Consider the following 24,068-nt stretch of genomic DNA (forward strand, 5'->3'; position numbering starts at 1 on the left):
ATGGTGAAGGACAGAGAAGCCTGGCATACTGCAGTCCATGGAGTCACAAAGAGTCAGACATGACTGAGCGACTAAACAGTGACATGGCCATCTGCCCTCGGCCAATGAATGTGAAATATACAGCCGTCCTCCCTGATCCTAGATTCCAACCACCACCTGTGTGAAAACACTCGCTCACCTCCTTGTTTGTGGGTGGGGGCCCCAGGTCTTTTGACCTGTGGGCTTCAGCTCAGACAGGCAACCCCTGCAATCCTGGCTTCCTGTACCACACGTTTGTCAGGATACCTGCTCTAGGGTCTGTGCTTCAAGGCAAGACCCGGTTTCGCCTGGACAGCCTACCCCAGAATGCAGAGCTAGAAGCTGTGGGGATTTCTCAAAGCTCAGGATTCAGCTTTCACCGGGCGTTGGTGCATCAGTCATCACTAAACACCTTGGTCAAGTCCAAACCAGAAGAGGCTCTGCCTTCTCTGGGTTAAGGAAGTGGAGGTCTGGTGGGTGCTGAGGAAGGGGGAGGCTGGGGGCTACTAGAGCAAAGAAGAGGGGCTTAACTCAGAGGGCAGAGCTAGGAGGGCTTCCAGGGGGAAACGATCCACACACTTGGAAGAATCCTGGAACATCAACCGGAAGGCTGGGTTTTATCAGGGCTAAATTAATCCTCATTATTTAAACCAGTGCCCAGCCTCTGCCACATAGTAGGTGCTTTGTAAATATCTGTGGTGTGAATGAATGGGCGGGGGTTGTTAAGATCTTTCTTAGCAGTAATAGCTAGTGAGCTCCTTATTACTGGGAGGAACCTGCTGGCCCTGTTGGATGGCCACTGGTCTGGGGTCTCGCCTTAGGAAGTGGTGAGACCTAGGAGAACCTTCTATCCCGGGGCGGTGTGAGGTTAATTTTGAATAACCTGGGGTGGGGAAGTCAAGTCCAACAAAGCAATCTACACGGAGACTGCTGGCTCAATCCCCTAGACCTCTCTGCGTCCTCTCTGTGAACCCTCGTTCACACAGTCAAGCCTCCCGGGCCGCCAGACCTGAGAAGCGCCCGCCCCTGCGCCTCCCCCACGCGGAGCTCAGGGCGGCGGAGCTGACACAGCTGCGGCTGTGCTCGCCAGCTCGGTTCCGGGAGACGAGGCGGGGCCGCGGGGGCCGCAGTTGGAGCACGCGCGCGTCACTGCAGTCCAGTGAGCTCAGCCTGCTGCCGCCACCCGACCCCTTGGGGGAGGAGGGGTGGAAAGGGGAGGAAGGGAGGAGAGGAGGAGGGGAGAGGGGAGGAGGAGGAGAGGAGGAGGGATGGGAGAGGAGGAGCGGTGAGGGAGGAAACGGAGAGGAGGAGGGGAGGGGGAGAGGAGGAGGGGGGAAGAAGGGGAAGAGGAGGGGGAGGAGGGGGACAGAGGGGAGGAGGAGAGGAGGGGGAGAGGAGGGGGAGGAGGAGAGAAGGGGAGAGGAGGGAGAGGGGGGACAGAGGATAGGAGGGGGACAGATGGGAGGAGGGGACAGAGGGGAGGAGGAGAGGAGGGGGAGAGGAGGGGGAGGAGGAGGACAGACAGGAGGAGGGAGCGCAGGCACCAGCCTGGTACGCAGTTCCGGATACCGCCCCCCCAACCTCGGTCGGGCAGAGCCCCAGAGCACCACACCCCTCCTTCCTTGCAACGCTGTCCCCCCTCCACCCCGCCTAGAGTCTCTTGACACCCGATTCCCATAGAGGCCGAGTGACCTGCCTATCCATCCTCAGCCCTGTGCAGTTCCCCAGCCCCAAAGCCTTTTCGCTGCAAGTGACAGGCCCCGCGTGCGCGCCGGCGAGCGCACACGTTTGGGTCCCCCGTCTGAGGGAGGTCTGACAGTGAGGCTGAGTGGAGCTGGTGGTGGAGGCTCCCAGAGAAGGCATTCCAGGGGGGGCTGCTCTGTAGCTGCGTATGGGGCTGGCTCCAGCGTTCCCCAAGGGGAGAAGAGGGGTTTCGGGAGAGGGCAGTGCGGGTGCAAAGGTACAGGGTCGTTTCCCAATCTGTAAGGCCAAGGTGCAGAGACCCTGGGAAGAGAAGAGGCTTGGGCTCCTCCCACCCCACCCAACCTCGGGATCTCTGGGCGGGGAGAGACACACAGTCCGCAGATTAGCCAGGCCCTGACCCCACCAGATCCTCATCGGTGGCTACCCCCGTGACTGTCCCAATAAACCTCCACTGGAGGGCTTCTAGGCATCCCTGGTGGTGGTGGCGGCAGCCCTAAGTCGTGTCCAACTCTTTGCGACCCCTTGGACTGTAGCCCTCCAGGCTCCTCTGTCCCTGGGATTTCCCAGGCAAGAATATTAGAGTGGGTTGTCAGGGGATCTTCTCCAGGAGATCTTTCCCAAGGATGGAACCCACAGACCCACATCTTCTCCATTGCAGGTGGATTCTTAACCTCTGAGCCTCCGGAAAATCTATTGTCATCTCTAACCTGCCTTCGTGCAAGCTGGGCCTGAGACAGGCACCAGCGGGGTGGGCCCCCTCTGAACGGCATGGTCCCCTCGCCTCTGTTCCCTGGTCTGCCACTTGCAGGTGGCCCCATGTCTGGGGCCAGGCCGGTGTCTGAGTTGGCTGGGAAGGAGGGACTTATGGGGAGGGAACTCCTGGGTCCCGGTGGGCCTGGGCCTTTGAGAACTGCTTTTCCTATTGGCTTGGCCCATCTTGGTGTCTGCACAGTGTCAGGCGGGTACTGTGGTCCTGGATCCAAAGGCGCAGTAACGCAATTGGGGCAGGAGCACAGGGCCAAAGGGTTCTCGAAGGACCCTATAGCTGGGCCTCATTCTGGGGAGTCCAGGAAGGCCCCAGGGTGAGGCAGGGCCGCCCTCTGTCAGCCTGAGGTCGCCTGCTTCCTCACTTGAGCCTCACCTGCTGAGTCGGCCTCCTCCACATCCCCCTTCCCTGCACCTACAAGCGGCCTCCTCCCCAGGCCAGGGCCTTTCCCTGGTACCGCCTACCTCCTCCCCAGAGCCCCAGGTCATCTGCCTTCAGGAAACTTGATGAACTAGTCTTTGGTCCTGTCCCACCCCAGCCTTCCTGAGTAAAACCTGGCTTCTCTGGGTTTATTCTCCTTGTGTTCCTGGCTCACCCAATTGCCCCCCTACCCCAGTCCTGGTGAATTCTAGTTTGTCCTTGAGTCTCAGCTCAACCCTGCGGCCTCCTTGAAGACATGAGTGTGAGAGCCCTGCAGGGCTCCCTGACCTTAGGCAGAGGGCTGACTGGTTCCTGCTCTCTCAAGACAGGAGCGCCAGTGGCCCCAGAACCAGAGTAGCCTAGAGTGCTGCCACTAAGTGTGGACAGTTCACTCTCCACCCAGTGCAGACCAATAGCTCCGCGAAAACTTGGGATCCACAGAGATTCGCAGCAACACTGCAGTTAAGAAAAAACATTCAAAATTTGGAAAGGCAAAAGGATGACTGTCAGCTCCAACTCGGTGTTAAGTAGACTGCTAAGCTGTAAATAACTCCAGCAGGTAGAGAAGATGACCCCCAAGGTAACAGTGACCCCTGTAGGCCATTAGCCAGTTTGTATGTAACCCAGCAATCTTACTCCAGCACTTTTTCTTTTGGTGCCTCTCAATACTTCTGTCTTGCCAGTTCTCTTTGAACTAGCTCTTCCGCCATATGGGTATCTTCCTTAAGGCGTTAAGTAATCTTTGACACATACCCTATATTGAGATTCATGCTTTTAACTTTGAAAATTATATGCTGTGACTCATCCAGAAACTGTCTCACTAAGATGTCCAACTGGACTCAGCTGCCAGGGCCAATTAAACTTTGTTGAAGTGTCTCATGGGCTCACCTGAAATGATGCCTCTCCCACCTCAGGCTTCCTGATTCCATCCTGTGATGTATTTATATTATTTATTTAGAAATACCCACCACTTTATTGTTACAAAATTTAAACAGTGCTGTCAAAGCCCCTTGGACCATTGTGTCCCTTTCAACTTGTCCTAAAGTTGACAACTGTTTATATATATGATATAGATATATAAATACATATATATACATCATATATATAACACATATATATCAGTGTGAAGAATATATATATACTCTAGTTTGTGTATATATAGACATACATATATTAATGTGCTGTATATATATATATACACACACATATATATGTATATATAGCTATACAAATATGTATACACCCGATTTGATATATGTGTATATCATATGTACATATATACAAATGTAATATCATTTTAGTGCCTGGAGATTTTCTTCTATAAAAGGTATTATTCTGAAGAAATTATTTTGCAGCTTGCTTTTTCTCAAAAATAGAATTGAAAATCTCTTTTGGCACATAAAACCTACCTTATTCTTTTTAAGTGCAAACATGGCAACACAAACCATAAAATACCTAGGAATACAGTTAAGAAGTATGTGACATTTCATGTAGAATGTTATTAAAGATGTTGTTTTCTAACAAAACAAAAGGTTGTAATATTTACAACCTTGTGATATTGATAATTTTATAAACGATGAAATGTATGAAGCAAAAAGTAAAAGTACACACATACCCCCTACCCAAGGCAACAACACTGTTTTTTCCCAGGTTTCTTGTCTACCTTCCTAAGCATATTTCTAGAACTTGCTTTTTGGGATTGAGGCGATTTCCTTCCAGGGAGTTGAAGACATCTATAAATAGTTGTGATGCGCGTGGGCCTGCCAACGCTGTAACTGAGGCACCCAGCGCATTGGGAACCTGCGTCAGGGAGATAGTCATGGTCACGAGCTTGGAAGAGGCTTCTGAGAGTGGGTGGTGCTTTAATTAGGCCAGGAAGGATGAGCTGGTAGATAAGCTGGGCAGGACACTGCAGGCAGGGAACTTGGTTTGGAGGTAGGAAAATCATTTCTAAAGAGCAGAACCAAGGCCCACAGAGGCTAGGGGAGGGGTGAGGGGACGGGGAGCCACGGTCAGAACCACCAGACTGTGACTCAAGTTCTAGCCCCAAGGAACCAGCAAGGTCCAGTTTGTGAATCTCCTGTGCCCCGTAGAGCGGGGGCCACGGAGGAGCCCCTCTTTGCTGCACAGAGGGGATGTCTGAACCCTGAAGGCCTTCCCAGTGTGCCGGCGCTGGGGACGGGCAGTCACAGAGATGAGAGGGAGCTAGCAGGTAAGGCAGCCTGGCCTCCCCTGCCTCTCCCATCTCATCAGTTGGCAATGGATGTATCTCTTCTGAGTTACGAGTCCCAGTTCTGACCCGAGAGTCCCCCGGGGGGGCTCCCACTGCCCTCTGAGGACCCGGTGGCTGTGGTGCGGCTGGCAGCCTGGGCAGGGGACATCGAGGCCAAGCCGTCACTCCCTCAGCCTCTCCACAGCCTTGGGAAGCACAGGCCCAGAGACAACTCGGTGAGGAAGTAGAAGCAGCCAGCCTAGAGTTCACTTGTCCTGCCCCACGGCAGGTCAGGTCTAGGACTGGTCTTTTTTCTCCCCTCAAGAGACATGCCCTCATCCCGTTATTACTTGCCTGACATTGCACACCTGAGGTGTGTCAGCACTAGTGCACTAGGCCCACATCAAGGTCTCCCAGACCTTCTTCAGTTTCACCTGAAACTTCCGCACCAGCTTAAGAGGGGCTAAGCAAAAAGGGTATTTATTGTATTACATTATTGAAAAGTGCAGAGGTGGTCTCTGCCTGGGGCAGAGCTGGCCCCAGCTCTCTCCAAGGCTCCCCACTGTGAGGCTCTGGTATCCTCCAAGTGGCTTCCTTCTCAGACCAGCCTTCTCACATCACTTAGCTAAAGTGGTTTGTATTGTACAGTAGGAACAGGAAATGCTTGTTAAACTTGCTGAACAAGGATTAAAAGATGGACGGTTCACTGTGATTTCCTCCTGCTGTGGAATGCTATACCTGGAAGGACGCTAAAGGAGGTATTTCAAAGTTATCCAAATACTGGATTCATCAGACGCCAGGAGACTGGAAGGGAGAAGCTGATGTCAGACTTCTTTGGTGGTCGAGGGGTTAAGAATCTGCCTGCCAATGCAGAGAACATGGGTTTAATCCCTGGTCCAGGAAGATTCCCCATGCTTTGGGGCAACTAAGGCCATTCATCCCCACTACTGAGCCTGAGCTCAGAGCGCCCGTGCTTGGCAACAAGAGAAACACCACGAGAAGCTCGCACACGGCAACTAGAGAGTAGCCCCTGCTCACCACAACTAGAGCAAGCCCGCGAGCAGCAGCAAAGACCCAGAGCAGTCAATAAATCAATAAATGAAAAGCTGGTATCAAGGTCAAAGCAAAATAGAGTCAGACCAGGCCAGAAGAAATGCAGAGGGGCATCAGGGGACAAGGAGAGGGGCCCCAGAAGTCTGGGTGTTGAAGTTCAGTGTGAGTTTAGGAGATGAAGGCTGAAATGGGAGGAAGCAGCAAGCAGCCTCTCTGCCCAGCTCAGCCCTCAGCCCTCACTAGAGATGGGGACAGAGTAGCCTCGACTCGTTTCCCAAGCTCTGTAACTGAAGGGCTAGTAGCACACAGACCCAATGTGTGGCCAACAGGGGGCTTTTCTGCAGCTTGCTCTGTTCATTGGCCTCGTGTTTGTATCATGTTTCTGGTTCTAGTGTGTTCATTTTCCTGCTGAGCCCTGCTGAAACATAAATGTAGGGAGTTCCCTGGTGATCCAGTGGCTAACACTCTGCTCCCAATGCAGGGGGCCTGGATTTGATGCCTGGTCAGGGAACTAGATCTCACCTGCCGCAATGAAGAGTTCCCACGCCACAACAAAAAGACGAAGATCAAAGATCCCGAGTGACAAAACTAAGACCTGGTGCAGCCAAATAAATAAATAAAGTAAATATTTTAAAAAGAGAAATTTCAAAAAAAAAAAAGAGAAATTTCCATTGTACCCTGAGGTTCCCTGTGTCCCCATGCTGTCAATCCACCCACTACCACCCAGCCAGGCAACCACAGGTCTGCTTTCTGTTACTTCAGATTAGCTGCGACTTTTTAGAATTTCTATAAATAAGATCATAAAAAGTAGGCAAGTCTTTTGTGTCTGGCTTGTTTTTCAATATTTTTGAGATTCATCCATGTTGTTACATGTGTCAGTAGTTCTCTCCTTTTTATTGCTGAGTAATATTCCATTGTATGGACATATGGAAATTTGTTTATATATTCATCTGTGATGGATATTTAGGATGTCTGTTTGGAGGTTTTTATGAATAAGACCACTCTGAACATTCTTTGTGTGTATGTCTTTGTGTGGATATATGGGTTTTCTTATTTTTGGATATATGTTTTCATTGCTAAGTCATATGGTAATTATATGTTTAACTATAAGAAACTGCAAAATCATTCTCCATTGTATTATTTTACAGTCTCACCAGCAGAGCACGAGAGTTTTTGTTGCTTCACATGTTTGCCTGTGCTTGGTATTGTTCCAGCTTTTTTTCAGAGGGGGGGCTGCAAAATGCAGCTTGTGGGATCTCATTTCCCCATCAGGCATTCTACCTGGGCCAAGGTAGTAAAAGCCAGGAATCCTAACCATTAGGCCACCAAGGAACTCCTAACTTCTCCTGATTCTGCCATTTGTTGCTAGATCCAGCTGAGCCTGAAGATGGAGGTTGCCTTTCGTCTTTTATGAAGGCCTAGTTGCTGCCCTTTTTCGGCAGTGTACCTTTGGAAAGCTAGTTATTTCCTCTGTAATTTTTTTTTAAATCAATAAAACTATACCAACAATGAGATAGCTCTTTGCATCAGGTGGCCAAAGTATTGGAGCTTCAGCTCCAGCATCAGTCCTTCCAGTGAATATTCAAGGTTGATCCTCTAGGATTGACTGGTTTGATCTCCTTGCTGTCCAAGGGACTCTCAAGAGCCGATTCATTGGAAAAGACTCTGGTGCTGCAAAGATTGAGGGCAGGAGGAGAAGGAGACGACAGAGGATGAGATGGTTGGATGGCATCGTTGACTCAATGGACATGAGTTTGAGCAAACTCTGGGAGACAGTGAAGGACAGGGAAGCCTGGTGTGCTGCAGTTCATAGGTTTGTGAAGAGTCAGACACGACTTAGTGACTGAACAACAATACCAATAATAGCTACACTATGGGTTTCTTTGGGGGGGTGGTGAAAGCACAGAAGTAAAGCATCAGTACTTGGCACGTAGCAGGTGATCAATAAACATCTTTCTGTTTTCTCATGTACCTTGTCCAGTATCTTATAATAACCCCTGTATTTATGCTGCATTTTAACTGTATTTATATAGTGCATTTTTTTCTAATTAATAGGCAGGACAAAGGTTAATATTTCTAATAAAAAACTAAAAGACTGAGGACGAGTGCAGTGACTCACTGAAGGTGAACCAGTCTCTCACACAGCGAGACTGTGACAGTGGACAGGCCAGGTCCTCCTGCGGTTGGTTGTGGCTTGCCCAAACGTGACCTCATCACCCCCTGGTGAAGTGTGCCAGGCTGCTTGTCCTACACTAAGGCCTCTGCAGTTGTACCTTTGGAATTCTGCTTTTTAATTTCTCCCTGTTTCGAGTCTGGCAGCCAATTGCCCACCTGTAGCAATCCTGCTACTCATGATAATTTGTTGTTTCTTAGTGGCTCTGGCAGGCTTCCCTGGTAGCTCTGCTGGTAAAGAACCTGCCTGCAAAATGCAGGAGACCCCGATTCGATTCCTGGGTTGGGAAGAACCCCTGGAGGAAGCAAGGCAAGCCACTCCAGTATACTTGCCTGGAGAATCCCCATGGTCAGAGGTGCCTGGCAGGCTACAGTCCATGGGGTCGCAAAGAGTCAGACACGACTGAGCTACTAAGTGCATGCACACACACGCACACGCACACACAGACACAGTGGCTCTGGCTTTGGAGGAGATCAGATCCTACTTGATACAAATATATGTAAAACAGAAATCAGGAAGCTGTGAAGTGGGGATTCCAAGAGCTATGTTCTTGCTTATTTTATTTTTACTTTATTTGGCTACACCACACAACTTGCAGGATCTTAGTTCCCCGACCAGAGATTGAACCCAGCCTATAGCAATGAAAGCAGTGAGTCCTAACTTCTGGTTGTTGTTATTGTTTAGTCACTCAGTCGTGTCCAACTCTGCAACCCTATGGATTGCAGCACGCCAGGCTTCCCTGTCCTTCACTATCTGCTGGAGTTTGCTTAAACTCATGTCCATTGAGTAATGCCATCCAACCATCTCATCCTTGTCATCCCCTTCTCCTCCTGCCCTCAGTCTTTCTCAGCATCAGGGTCTTTTCCAATAAGTGGGCTCTTCACATCAGTTGGCCAAAGGATTGGCGTTTCAGTGTCAGCATCAGTCCTTCCAATGAATATTCAGAGTTGATTTCCTTTAGGATCGACTGGTTTGACCTCCTCCCTCTCCAAGGGACTCTCAAGAGTCTTCTCCAGCACTACAACTCAAAGGCGTCAATTCTTTGACGCTCAGCCTTCTTTATGGTCCAACTCTCACATCCCTACATGACTACTGGAAAAACCATAACTTTGACTATATGGGCCTTTATCGGCAAAGTGATGTCTGCTTTTTAATATGCTTACTTCTGGACCACCAGGGAATTCCCTATTAATTTTAACTGCTCAGAGGCCTTCAAGACTCCCTTTTGGGATGCAGGAAGCCCACTACTGGGTATGTAGTACTCTGCCCACCTGCCTGGTCCAAGCACAATCTTACCAACAGCAGTGGACCAGTCAATGCCTACTGAATAAATGGTCTAAAAGTTCTGAGAAAGGGTCAGCTTTGATGTTGCCCCTAATAACACCACCAAAGGGCTCTCTCCAAGGTCATTAGGGATTCTAGTCTCTAAACCCAGTGGACAATTTTCAATGACTGTGGGCTATGGAGAAGAAAGGAACTGAGGAGAAGGCCAGGGTCTTCAGCCTGAGCAGTAGGAATAACAGAACCATCATCAACCACAGCAGGAGATTTTGAAGACAAAAATCAGCAGCTCTGTTTTGGAGTTAGGAAAGAGAGGTCTAGCGGGAGGTACAACTTTGGGAGTTAGGAGCACATTACACCCATTTAAAACCAGGAGACCAAGAGGAATGTGCATCAGGGGAGGGAGTGTAAATGAAAAAGAACAGAGCCTGAGGAGCTATAACATTTAGAATTTGGGAAGTGACAAAAAATCAGAAAGGAGGCTGAGAAAGAGCTGCCAATGTGGTGAAAGGGAAGCAAAGGACATGTTTTTGGAGGAGGGAGACATCATCTGTGTCAGATTCCATTATTAACGCCCCTCCCCAAGACTGACATGCTGGAGAGCTCATGTATAGCCCACTGGAGCTCCCAGCTTAAACCAGGACCACAGCTGGTTTGACATCATGAACATCCAGCCCAGCTAAGCCTTCAGACTGACTGCGGCCCCAGAAGACAGCTGACTGCAACCACGAGAGACTCCAAGAGAGAGAAGGAGTGTTGGGGAAAGCCTTCACTGTAGTTTCCACAGGAAGGAATGGGCAAGGAAGAATGGCTGGGTTTAGGATTGGTTACTCTGAATAATTTCATCAGGCTCTGAGTCACAGGGCCTGTCTGATGCCTGGCCTTGAGGTGATTAGGATATATGGACGGTGGCCTAGAGTGTGAGAGCCATATAAAGGAAGTGGTTGTGGGTATGGGCTCTGGATTGGTTAGTTTATATCTCCTGGGATTGGCTAATCTTGGGAGGAGCAGTTCCTTCAGGGTCAGCACGGCCCCAGATGTTAAAGCATCAGAACACAGAAAATAAAATACATGAAAAATAGTGACCAACAGAATATGACAGAAGTGATGGTGTATCACTTTCAAGATCAGGTTATAAAGATACTGTGTCTTTCTTCAGCGTGTCCTCCTTTTCTCTTTCACACCATTTGCTTCAGGAAAGTCAGTTACCATGTTGTGAGCAGCCCTACGGATAGGCCCAGGGAGCCAGGGACTGAGGCCTCTTGCCAACAGCCATGTGTGTGTACCATCTTGGATGCAGATCCTCTCACCCTGCTAAAGCCTTCAGAGAACTGCAGGCCCAGCTAACAATTTGATTGCAGACTCTTAAGAGACCTTCAGCTGAAACCACCCTGCTAAGTCACTCCCAGATTCCTGACCTAGAAATACCAGTATGATAATATTTGTTGTTTTAAGCCATTGATATAACTTGATGCAGTAACAGATAACTAATATGTGCAGTAATAGCCTCATTTTATGGATAAATGTAAAGCTCAAAGGGACAAGGTAACCAGTTCAAGGTCATGGAATGAACAAAAGACAGAACTGACTTGTACTCAGAGCAGGTATCAGTATATAGTATATTGCATATAGTATATTGCCAACAAATATTTGTTGAATTGGCTCAGTCATTTTTTTTCCTGTTATCAAATTAGCTTAAGGAATTCCCTGGCAGCCCAATGGTTAGGACTTCATGCTTTCACTGGCATGGCTTGGGTTCATTCCCTAAATGGGGAACTAGGATCCTGCAAGATATGTGGCACAGCCAAAAAAAAAAAAAAATTAGCTTAAAGTTGAGGTACAATAGTTATCAGTTAAAACCAACTGTTATAAACATAATTAAAGAGTCTGCCTAATTAAGTGTTATGGATCCCAGAAACATCTGCTTTTCATTAGGTGACTTGCTGACTCAAGTAAAGGCAAAGACAAAGGCAAAGGCCTTGTTGTTGCCCAGAACCCAAACAGTCTTATTTTGGGGGAATTCCAAGATAGAAAAGAAAAAACAGGGTGTGAATCTGTCAGGGTTCAATCAGGAGAAAGAAAACACACAGCGACTTGAACAGGGAAGATTTAATATAAAGAATTAACTACAATGGGAGTAAGAAAAACTCTAAAGAAAAAGAGCAGATACAAGCAGCAGCCACTACCCCCAGGGCTGAAGTAGGTGCCCAAGGAAGAAGTTCCCCACTGCAGGGCTAAAATTCACACTTGGTTGGACAGGGTATGGTTCAAGCTTATGGAATAACAGAGAAATTGCTTCTATGTTACAAGGAAAGGATTTGCTGGAAATCTGCCCTCTAAGGTACTAGGGAAAGCTGTTCATGGGGAAGTGTCTCAGGAGAAGGATTCAATTATATAACTGCTGGAAGCAGGGGAAGCTGCTGGTTTCTGGGGGCTGCTGACTGCTGGGCACTGTAGGAGCCTGGTACCTGCCATCCGCCACCCATTATGCAGGAACATGCCAAGTGAGCAGACCAGAAAGGAAAGCTCCTTTCTTTGGCAATATGTGTCCATTGCCCTCTACTGACAAAGCTTGACATTATGCCAGCTGTCAAAGGAAAGATATTTAAAGGCCCAGATCTGTTTTTGGAGAGCAGACAACGAAGGATAAATTTGGGGCTGAGAGGCAAGAAATTGATAACAGCCATAATTTCATTTAAACAGCCACAGAAATTCTACAGCTCAGGTACATTTTGCTCAAGGTGTGAGACCAGTAGAAAAACACACAAAATAACTGTGGTAACTTAATTTTTTTAATTAAACACAGTATAAGCACATAACATACAAAATTTATAATACCAGATATTTCAAAGATAAAATTTAGAAATACACATTTAAAAATAGAGATCTTTAATTATTAAACATTTCTTTCATTATCTGTTACTCCTTTGACTTGGAACCAGAAAACTGACACCTTTTTTTCTGCACCAAGATATTAATGTCTAGTCTCATATTTTGAGGTTTGGTGTGTAGGGCTGAATTCAATCTTGTATCCTTTAACTGGGAGCAAAATTTAGTTTTACTCAATTTCATGTCAGAAAATAGCTGTTCACAGACACAGGTGCTTCGAAACATGGACAGAATCTTTGCACAATGGTTTCTATATCTAGGGGAACTCTTGCTAAGGTATCTGTAGAATTCTGGTATCCCAATGTCATCATATTTAGTCTTCAGTACTGTATCACACTGCAGTTCAATAACTTCCATTTGTAATTCTTCGTTAAAGATAGAAATGTTAATTAAGAAAGGTGAGCTAAACAATGTGAGCTCATTTTCATAATGTTTGAAATCAAAAGAATCTTTTTGGGGATGCAATCTTCAACTCTACAATTTGGGGGATGTAGATTAAACCATAACTTTCACTTCTATAAACTAATCTCAGTGTGAGCCAGATTGTTTACTGCCAAATGAGTATCCCAAGGAATACTCTTTGCTGTTTACTAGGAAAGAGCAAACTATCACACATTTGTGTAACTACTTGGTGAACATCTTTGCAGAAAAGTATTCAAAATGCTTAGATGGTTTGAATGTCACCCAAAAAGGCAAGACCTCTGATCCAATCTTCACTGGTGAGCTGGGGAAGGGATTTGCCCTTGGATGCCATGAACAAATCTATCTCCATATTACTGATTCAAAAAATCTCTTCAATACCGTGCCAGACTAAGTCACCTTACCTTTGTATAGTAAACGAGATTATCATATTGTATATCCAAGTCCTCAAGCAAAGCACTGAATTTTCTATGACTGGAGCCATGAGAGTGTATCCAGTTTACTGTATTTATGACTACATCCATGACATGTCCTAGTTTTAAGTTCTTAGTATAAAACAATTCCTGGGGAATAATGCAGTGAATGGATTTAAGTTCTGCATCCTTGCAAAAACATTTTGACCTTGCATTAAAGTTTTACAGCAAGTCCAGTGTTATCACAGACCATCACAGGGGCACCATCTGTGATCACACTTACTAATTTTGACTAGTCAACATCAAACTTTTTGAGACTTTTCTAAACATGCAAAAATAAGTCATCTTCAGATGCTGACTAAGTCATAAGTACCATGTCCAAAAGTTCTTCAGTAATGTCAAAATTCTCAACACTGCAGATAAATATAATTAACTGGCTCATGTTATTTATGTATGTGCTATCATCAACTGCAATACAAAATGTCATAAATGATTTATTTCACTTTTTCTCACAACTTATCCTGTAAGTTCTCAGCCGTATCTTTTACTCGTTGAGCAATAGTGTTTCCATGTAGAAGGTACCTTTGCAAATGCTTATTTCTGTTCAGGTCACATGATTTCAGCTGCACTGGGTAGACAATCTTTTATAAACTCACCATCTGTGAAAGGTTTTGATGCCTGGGCAATTTTTTCACTTATGCAACTGCACTTCACAGCAGCATCACTTATTTTATTTGTATTTGATGACAAATGCTGTAGAAAGTTTAGTCTTTTTTTTAGTTCATGAAGTTTTTCATCATGCATCTTTTCTGCATGCCAGTCAAAATTCTTACTACGGTTTGTTTCATAATGGTGTCTTAAGTTGTATTCTTTTGACACAAGGTTTGGTTGCATATTAAACACATGGGGCTATTCTTTACTTCCAAAAAAATAGGCTCCTTCCCACTTTTCTTGAAACATGCAATGCTCTGGATCCGTCTTTCATTTTCCCACTTTTGACAGAGATACAAAAAGAGAGTTCATTTTTCTTTTCTCTGAGAGAAGCAGCAGCACAAACCTGTTGATAAATGGTAACTGACACCGTTTTGAGGAGTAACAGGGAGGAGGAGGGACTGTGGTAAACTGGAGAGTCTTCCAAAGGGAGCAGCCCTTAGGTAGGGCAGACTGTTGGTATTTGATAACACAGGTTATTGTCACCAGATCTTCCCAATTTTTGAGGCCAGATATTGCATTTTATCACAAAATGAGCTGGCTCATTTAGATATTGTAAATTAAAACAAAAAATGTTAGACGCTGTGCAGGGCAAACAAAATAAATCTAAGGGTCACAAACACCCTCTGGGCACCAGTCTCGGGCCTCTGTAGCTCCAGTCACCTTCTAGCATGCGGCCCACCACTTCCAGGGTAGTCAGGGCTTCTACCCACACTGGCCCAGGGAGGCTTCATCCTGAGGAGAAATCTGCCAGAAGCACACCCTTAGCCTCAGGAGTGAGGCCCTCCAGGGAGGCTACATGGGACAAGGAAGGAAAGGGAGAGTCAAGAGTATTCTCTTAGGAAGCCACAGAATTGGCAAAGGGCGGATGGCTCGGGGATACTCTGTTATCTTTGCCTAGATCTGGGCAACAGTCTCCAGGCCGGTCACTTCAAGAGTGTGCAGCTCCCGGCCACAGATAAACAGCTTCACCTTGGCGACTGAAAGGATAGAGAATAGTGAGGTCAGGAGCTGGGCGAGGTACGCGGAGGAGTATGGGAATCCAGGACAGTTCGCGGCTCTTAAGGGTGTTTGTGGACCGGACAGCATCCTAGAGAGCTATAGAAGGGGCACGTGCCGGGCAAGCCAGGCCTCCTGAGACCCAGGGTGAGGCACTGCTTGCCCGTTCCTCTGAGCTCTGAAGACTTCAGTCTCTCAGGTTTCATGTTTCAGTTCTACCTAGATCTTACCTGGGACACTGTCTCGAAACGCCGCAGTAACCGTGGAAACGGAATCCAACGTCTGCAGAGCAAGAGCACGAACGCACTCGCCACTAGGGGCGCATTGCGTCACTGCCTCATGCCTTCCACTGAGGCCACACCCCCATCCTCTTCGCCACGCCCCCCGCGATCCACGCAGGCGCGGGCATAGTCCTGGGCGCCCCACGGCTTTTAGAGGGCGTGAGTCCTCCGTTTTCGGTCCAGCCCTGAGGAGCTGGAAAATTCGCACCCTGCCGGGCTGTGGAATGTCGCAGATGATGGGATCTTAACCACTGGACCACCAGGGAAGTCCCCAAGTTAACATTTTTATAAAATATTCAGAATAGTGTTTGGCACAGAATAGATAAATAGCATCGTGAGTTAGACGTGTAATTCAAACGTTTGTCTCAGAATTCTTCAAATGCATCTCCTTATTCGAGTCCCACAGGTCGGAGGAGCAGACATATCACAGCCCAACCCTTTTTCCAACCTTGTTTGTAGCCCACTAGTCTCCCAGACTCCGGCAAATTGAACCCAGTGCTTTTCTACCTCCAGGGCCCTGCCGCCTTGCTTCCTACTTGGAAAGCTCTCCTTTCACCTGTTGAGTTTCTTCCCATCCTTGGAGGCCAGTGGCTGAGAGAAAGGTGGTTGTTTCTTTGCTTCAGACACAGACCCAAGGCCTGCCTAATCATGCTATCATGGTGTGATCTGTGGTTGAGGGCTAGTTTGTGGAGCTCCTGCTGCCCCCAGCAGCCTCCCACAGCAGCTCTAGATGAGGAGAGGGAGAGACACCCGGCCAGGGGGTGGGTCAGACTTCTTGGTCTTTTGCCTTTTCAGGGATAGGGAATTAGGAACCTAAAAGGCTAGACTGCTCTCTGGAGGGAGGAGGCCCCTGGAGAGGCCTGCCTGGCCTTACCCCTGGCCCAAAGCAGGACGTGGAGGGCTTCCCCTCGGAGGTGCTGGGTTTGATGCCCATCACCCACATCAGTGAGGTAATGGGGACCATGCTGGCCAAGGGCGGCTCCCTCCTGGCCCCTAGGGAAGGGCCTCTGAAGTTTGGGAGCCAAACAGCTCCAAGCAGCCTGCATTCGTGTCCCCATATTACAGACAAGCTCAAGGGGCCTCTGAGCTAGGGAGAGATGCTGGAATTGTAACTGAGGGAGCACAGTGACTGGATCCTTGGAACCAGGCTCTGCCCTGAAAGGGGTGGGGGTGGGAACCCACAGAGGGATCAGCAGTGGAAGACAGGCTCTGAGTACCTTCAGGGAGGGGTGTTTATAGAGACCCACCAGGAGTAGCCAAGCAGTGTGTGGGAAAGCTGCTGGTGTCCACTTCCTTCCTGTTTCACTAGTGGGGCCACTGGCTCTTCTGCTTGGTGGGAGCATATATCCTAACCCAGCTCCAGCAGGCGGCAACTTAAACTCTGGAAGTGGGTGTGGTGCTCAAGACGGGGTGGGCTTTACTCCTAGGCCAACTGTCCCCATGGTCTCCTGTGAGTATGGCTGAGCCCCTGCCCTGTACCCTGCCCGGTGGCCTTGGGCCCTACAGAGCTGGCCCAGAGATGGGCCTGAAGGACAGTGCCCGTGAGTGGTAGGGCTCTAGAGTGGTAGACCGGCTGTGGGGCCCCCACCAGTCTCTTCCACTTCAGATCCCTCTCTTCACCCAGACATGGCAGCTTTGGGTTCTCACAGACCTGAGTTCAAATCCCACTGCAGTTTCCCTGGTAGCTCAGTGGTAAATGTGCCATTGCAGGAGATGCTGGAGACATGGGTTCGATCCCTGGGTTGGGAAGACCCCCTGGAGAAGAGCATGGCAACCCTCTCCAGTATTCTTGCCTGGAGAATTCTCTGGACAGAGGAGCCTGGCGGTACAGTCCATAGGGTCACAGAGGGTCAGACATGATTGACCGTGCACGCACACATGCAAATTAAGCAATGTTAGCCCTGATTTTCTCAGCAACCCTGCAAGGCAGGTATTACTAACTCCATTTTAGAAATGGGGAACCTGACTCTCACAGGCTAGGTTGGACTCAGAGACCTAGGTTCTTTTCGCCATGTGTTGGTTCCCCTCTGGCATTAACTCTGGTGCCTGTGTGCCTTTGCTCATGCATGCGCATAAGCCTGTCAGCCCCCACCAGGCTGATCTGTCCAGGCGCAGCAGGTCCCACAGCTTCTTTTTGTCCTTGCGGCTGCCAAGCTTCATATAGATGGGCACCTTGGTGGACATGGAGACCTCACCACCCAGGCCTGGACAGTCTGCTCGTGGGATCATGGCTTTCTCTGTCTCCTCTCACCACCCTCAAGAAACACCATCTCCAAAGAGGGATTTTCTGTCACCAGAACTTGCCAAGGGGCTGAGGCGCTGCAGGTGATGGGCAAAGCAGCCACAGCTCTTATTCAGGAGGCCCAAGCCAAGGCCCCTTATTAAGGAATTCTTTTAACCAAGGCTGGCTGGCCCGCACCCTTCTCTGTTTCCTAGTCCTGCCCCCTCACCCCACCCCAGGCTTGTAGCCTGGGTCTCCCTCAGGTTTGTCCAGGTGTGGGAGCCCAGCTTCCTGGGAGGAACTGTCCCATCATGTGACCGGAGTTGGGCTGAGAAGACCTATGGGGGCCTGGTGTTCAAACTGGGCTCCGAGAGCCCTGTGTCCCAGGCCAACTTGGCATGCCTCCCTTCCTGCTTCCAGGTGTTCTTTGTGGGATGCGTGTTGTTAACAGGAGAGATTATCGCAGTGATGGGCAGGGGCTCCCTCGGGAATCACAGGGTTTGACTGTGGCAGCCAGGCAGCCCAGGCAGCCCTGTTCCAAGGTGCAGACTGTCAGCATCAGGTCCAGCAAAATGGGTTGTGATCCTCTTGACTTGGAAGGTGGGAAGGGAAGCTGGCCAAAGTTAAGGGAGGGGCAGAGGGAAACTCAGAGGCTGAGAGACAAGACACCCACTGTCAGCTTGTGTGGGGCCTTGCCTAGGACTGCAGCCGCCCCTGTTGGGTCCTGAGCTGGGGTCTCCTGGGGTCCTGCCTCCAGTCCCAGGTGCCTGGAGAGTGCAGGCTCAGGGCCACTCAGGCTCCTCTTGCATTTTCTGCAACGAGGCCTGTTTGTTGGCCTCTCTTCCCGCTCCCCAGGGCCACTCCATGACCTGCCCACTTTGGCCAGGCCTCCTCCTTTTAGACTTTGTCCACCCAGCCCTTCCTGGTCCTCACAGGCAGAGAGGAAGGCAGTGGTGAGTTGATCCCAGGAGCCCTGGGTGGACAAAGCCAGGTGGGGAGCACACCCTGTTAAGTGTGGCCTCTAGATGGGCCCCCTAGCCTTGGGCTTTGCAGCCCCTAAGCTGTCCTCCCCTTCCCACGTCCACCCACCATGTGTTGCCCGGGTGGAGGGGGGCTGCAACCTGTAGAGCCCTTGAGCTCCAGCCACCTTCTGCGTCTGCTCATCTCATCCAGGCCCCTCCAGGGGGTGAGAGGCTGAGCGGGGCTGGAGGGCTCCTGGGAGAGGCCCTGCGTGCCCCACCCCAACACCTATCCTTGGGGACCATGATGCCTGATGGGGTGGGAAGGGCCTGGAGTGTGGAGCTGGAAAGAAGCAGGGACGCTGCAGGGACTCGAACCCCGGCCCAGCAGTGCCAGGCGTGCCACCACCAGCGCCTTTTGCTTTTTCCTGCTCATTTTCTCACAGACTCAAAGGTGAAAAGCAAAACCTGGACGCGGCCATGAGCCGCGTCCAGGAAAAGAAACACCTGCGGCGGCTCCATGCCCCCCACCCCCCCAGGCTCACTCCTTGCCAGACACCCCTTTCACAGACAGAGCCAGGGGACACGTGTCCCCTCAGCTTCAGAGAGATGTGTCTCCTGTCGTGCTGCGCTGCACAGCCACGGGAGCGCGTGACATCCGACGGGCAGGCCCACCCACGAGTCACAGTCCTGATGCTTCTAGGACAGTGCCAGCGGTGACAGGATGTGTATGGGTACAGAAACCTCCGAGACCCTGAGACACTTGAGAGGTCACCTCTGCGTGGTAGGGCTGGGATGGGTGAGGGGAAAGGAATTTTATTTTTGTTTTATAGCTTTTCCATGGCTTGAATTTTTAACTCTATACAGATTACTTTTATAATTAAAGCCAAAAATCTTAAATCTTTCATCACAACACGAAATCTAAGAGCCAGGGGAAACTTTGAGCACGCTGGCCTAGCACCAATGCCAATGGTCCTGCAGGTCTGCTGTGCCCTGGCTGCCTGGGGTCAGAGACATGCCCACCTCCTCGCCTGCTGTCCTCCGTCTCAGCCATCGTCAGCTGTGGAATCCCTCCTGGGAACTGCCTTGACTGGAAGACGAAGTCGGAAGCACAGGGTCCCCACCAGTCTCTCCTCTCACCGACTCAGCGGGGCCTGCGTTCTGGGGCCCAGAGGTACGAGGGGCTCACTGTGGACCCTGGCCAGTAACTGCCCCCAGCTCTCCCTCCCAGCCCCCTGCCCTTAGCACCCACTGCTCCCAGGCCAGGCTCTGCCTCCCCTGGGCCCACGACCGGTCCAGTGGGTGCACCCCTCCCAGGTCTGTAATCTTCATCCAGAAATTCTGCCCCGGTCTCTCCCAGGGGGAGGGCTCCTGGATCCCTGCTGTCAGCCCCAAGGAGCTCAGAAGCCCCTTCCTTGGCAAAGTCCATATGAAAGGCTGAGAAACTCAGAGGACTGAAACCTGCGCAGGGCCACACACACATTAGGCTGAGAAGTGTGAGCAGGGCCGACCCCATTCTCACACATCCCTCACTCTAAGGTCTAGGGCCCACTGGGTGGGCTCAAAACCAGGCCTATGGGCCGAGCCTCCATCCCCTCGCCCACATCCCTCATGTCCCTGTCCCTCTTTTTAGCCCATTTCCCCTCACAGCCTTCCTTCAGCTTCACCCCCCAAACACGCAACAAAAGGCAGCACTTACTTATTGCAGCAGGAGAGAGAGACGTGCATGGCCATCTAAGTCCCAACCTGATGATGAAGCAACAAAGCTCTGACCTTAAAAGGCCCCAGAAATGGGGGTAGTCAAAACACACTGCAAGATGAGCAAAGAGTTAATTTGACACGTTAGTGACAAGGCCCTTACTGCTTGTACTTTGGGAAACCCAGAGGGTGATCTACACAGGGAAACATGCCACTGGCTAAAAGGGTGAAAATTAAAGTGGCTTCAAGAAACCACCACACACTCATAGTCAATGAGCAAATATAAGCGCGTCACTGGCCACTGAGAACCATCTGGAGGGCACAGGGCAGTGAGCGAGGAGGACTAGGCAAGTGCTTCTTCCCTTTGGCCAGTGGGGAGTGCAAGGCCATGAGGAATTTGCCCAAAGACGTTTGTGACAGTCATCTGTCATCACAGAATGCTGGACCCCAGTTGCTATGGCCCACAAGGCAGCAGTGACAGTCTCCCACCTGGAATGCCCAGGGGCCTCAATTAGAACAGGTGCATGGTTTCAGCAGGGTAACTGTGCCCACAACATAACCTGAAGTGGAAAAAACAAAGAGCTACCAATTTAACGATGTAAAATGAACAATGTAAAAATAGTTTCAAATTTCAGTTGAAAATAACTCTCCACACGTAGTTCAGTCAAATGCAAATGAGACATGGCCAGGCGGGGGTGGGGTGGGATGAAGGGCTGCCCTGTCTACATGAGACAAAGTGAATTCCAAGCAGGCAGCAGTCAAACAGGCAGATCTTGATGTTCCAATGATGCTGCAGCAAAACACAGAAAACAGAGCTGCTGAGCCATCTTGGGGGGAGTGGGGAGAACCAGAAGAGGTGCTGAGAATGTAACCACACTCCTCACCTACAAAAAGACATAGTGGATTTGGACCAGACCAAAAAACACGCAAAGGGACTGATCCAGAATGTGGAACGTATCAGAGAATACCTTCTTGAGTGCCGTGGAACATTTATAAAAATACTTTAAGCAATGAACAAAGGGAGCCATAGATTCAAAAAAGCAGTAGTGTTTAGAACTACTTCTGGTCACTTCTTCAAGTAACCGTTCAGTAAACCAGAGGCTGATTATCATAGTTTAAAAAAAAAAAAAAGTGTACCATGAAGGCAGGGCCAGTCATTGTGTTTACCTGTGTTCCTGGGGACCAGCTCAGGGTCTGGCCATGGAGATGAGCGTTAGAAGTCAAAACTCGAAGGAGGCGACAGCAGTTCACTGCTTCTCTTTGCTGAATTCCCTCTCCATGTGTCTGCCAGGCCCCAGGCACCAACTGGTATGGGTACATCCTCCTGGGTGGCATCAGTAGCCTCTCTTAGACAGGCCCCACACCTCAGTAGTTGAGGACCCTGTCCAAGGTCACAGGGATGACAGAGCCGCAGGGCTGGAGCAGGACCTCAGGCCACAGCCACCCTGTGCCATTCTCCACCTCTTTCTTTCCGTTGTTAAAAGTATGTGAATCTGAACATGAATGAATGAGGTATGCAAGGCTCTAGAAAGAAAGTAACAGAACAAAATCCAAGGAAAGCCAGAGAGAAGAATGAAATAAAAGCAGAAATTTATGAATTACAAAATGAAAGCAGTAGAACTACTTATTTTATCTAAAGTTGCTTCTTCGAAAAGATCAATAAAATGAAAGTTCTTAAAAGACTAACCAAAAAAAAAAAAAGACTATTCAAGAAAAAGAAAAACCAGCAATAAGAACATAGTGAAGGACTTCCCTGGTGGTCCAGTGGTTTGGAGTCCACCTGTAGGGGACACAGGTGTGATCCCTGGTCCAGGAAGATTCCACATGCCACAGGACAACTCAGCCTGTGCTCCACAACTACCAGCCCTACAGCTGGTGTTCCACAAGAGAAGCCACCAACAATGAGAATTCTGTGCATGGCAACTAGAGTAGCCCTTGCTTACCACAACTAGAGACAGCCCGTGCACAACAAAGGAGACTCAGCACAGTCAACAATACATTGATTTAAAACAAAGAACAAAGTGAAGAAAACTACTCATAAGGATATTAAAATGTAAATAAAGTGTAAAAGGATATTGCACACTAATACATATGAACGTAATTTTTTTAGAAAATAAACCTGACCTCCAACTAATTAAAAAAAAAAAAAAAACCTGAAAAGTTTATGATCAGATAGAAATATTGACTAGTCCAGTTGACTCAGTTTTCAAAGAACCACTCAACCTCCGGAAAGAAGTGGCAGAACACCCCACGCTGTGCGAGAAGGCTGGGAACTTTCCATCGCTTCTGTCGGAAGGGGCAGGGGGTGGCACCACCCCTTACCTCCCAGCACCCGCACCACATGCACACCTCACTTCAGCTTCACAACATGCACACCTCACTTCAGCTTCACACCGTTTGAGAGCAATGCACTGTTTTTCTACCCATTCTGAGGAAATTGGCTTTAAGAATTTAAGGAATTTGGCCAAAAGCATATGCCTATAAGCAGCAAAGTAGGGAACAGGGAGGGATCAGCTGTCAGGGCTGAGCTCAAACCACTTGCCCTGAAGTTATGTCTGCCTTTCCTGAGATCCCGACACCTGCTTGCCTGGCAAGGCCCCAAGTCAAAGTCGACCCTCTGGTTCATTTCTGTCAACAAAATAGAGCTCCAGGCCTGGAAAAGTTTGTTTCAGAAGTCATAGGAGGGCTTACTATCCCAACTAATTCTTAATCATTAGAAAATGAAAGGAGAAAAACCTGATGCTCCATCTCAAAAGATGCAGAAAAGACGTTAATAAATCCCTATCACTGATTTAAAAAAAACCAGAAGCTTCCTCATACTCTACTAACAAATGATCCCAGTGCATCTAGCAGTGAGCCCACTGACATCACTATGGACGGATAGCACTCCTCATTCACTTACTTCTCATTTAAGGTTCGCACTTTTTTCTCTCTAAACACTTGTGGTCTCACAGAAGACACTTTTCCCAAACTTTAATTCACATATCTTTTTGCCACACCTGAATACAGCAGTCCTATTTCTCCCCCTTAAATCAACTTTTAAAATATAAATTAACTTATTTCAAAACACAGTATCAAGAAAGTAGAGTTGCAACCCACAGAATGGGAGAAAACATGAGGAAATCATGTATCAGATAAGGGTATTGCTTCCAGAATATATAAAGAACTCACAGCTCAATGATGAGAACAAATACCCAATTAAAAAAATGGCAAAGAAGATACACACATGGCTAACACATTAAAAATGTGCTTGACATTATCAGTCATCACAGAAAGGCAAATCAAAATTATGAGATACCACCATCGTGTTCACTTGGACGAAAGGTAAGAATAAGTGTTGGCAAGAATGTAGAAAAACTGGAACCCTCATTAATTACTGATGCGAATGTAAAACAGCACAGCTCCACTGAAAATACTTTGGTTAAACATAGGTATATTCCAGAGAACTTAACACTTGTGTTTGCACAAGAACTTGTACACAAATGTTCACAGAACCATTACTTCTAATTGCAAAAATAGTGGAACAATTCAAATGTCCAACTGATGAATGGATAAACAAATATGGTATATCCATACCATGAAATATTACTCAGCCACAAAAAGAAGTATTATTGCCTGCCACAAGATGAATGAACCTTGAAAACACCATGCTAAATAAGACAGACACAAAAAGACAAACATCATATGATTCCACTTACACAAGGTATCAAGAAAAGGCAAATTCAGAGTATAATAAAGGAACTAGGGATGGGGGGGTCGGGGTTGGAAGATGGGAGATTGTAGGGGTAGAGAGCTTCTGTTTGAGATAATGAAAAGTAATGGAACATTAGTGTATGTGAACTAATGTGAA

Source organism: Cervus elaphus, chromosome 2, assembly GCF_910594005.1.
Source record: "Cervus elaphus chromosome 2, mCerEla1.1, whole genome shotgun sequence".
NCBI classification, from domain to species: Eukaryota; Metazoa; Chordata; class Mammalia; order Artiodactyla; family Cervidae; genus Cervus; species Cervus elaphus.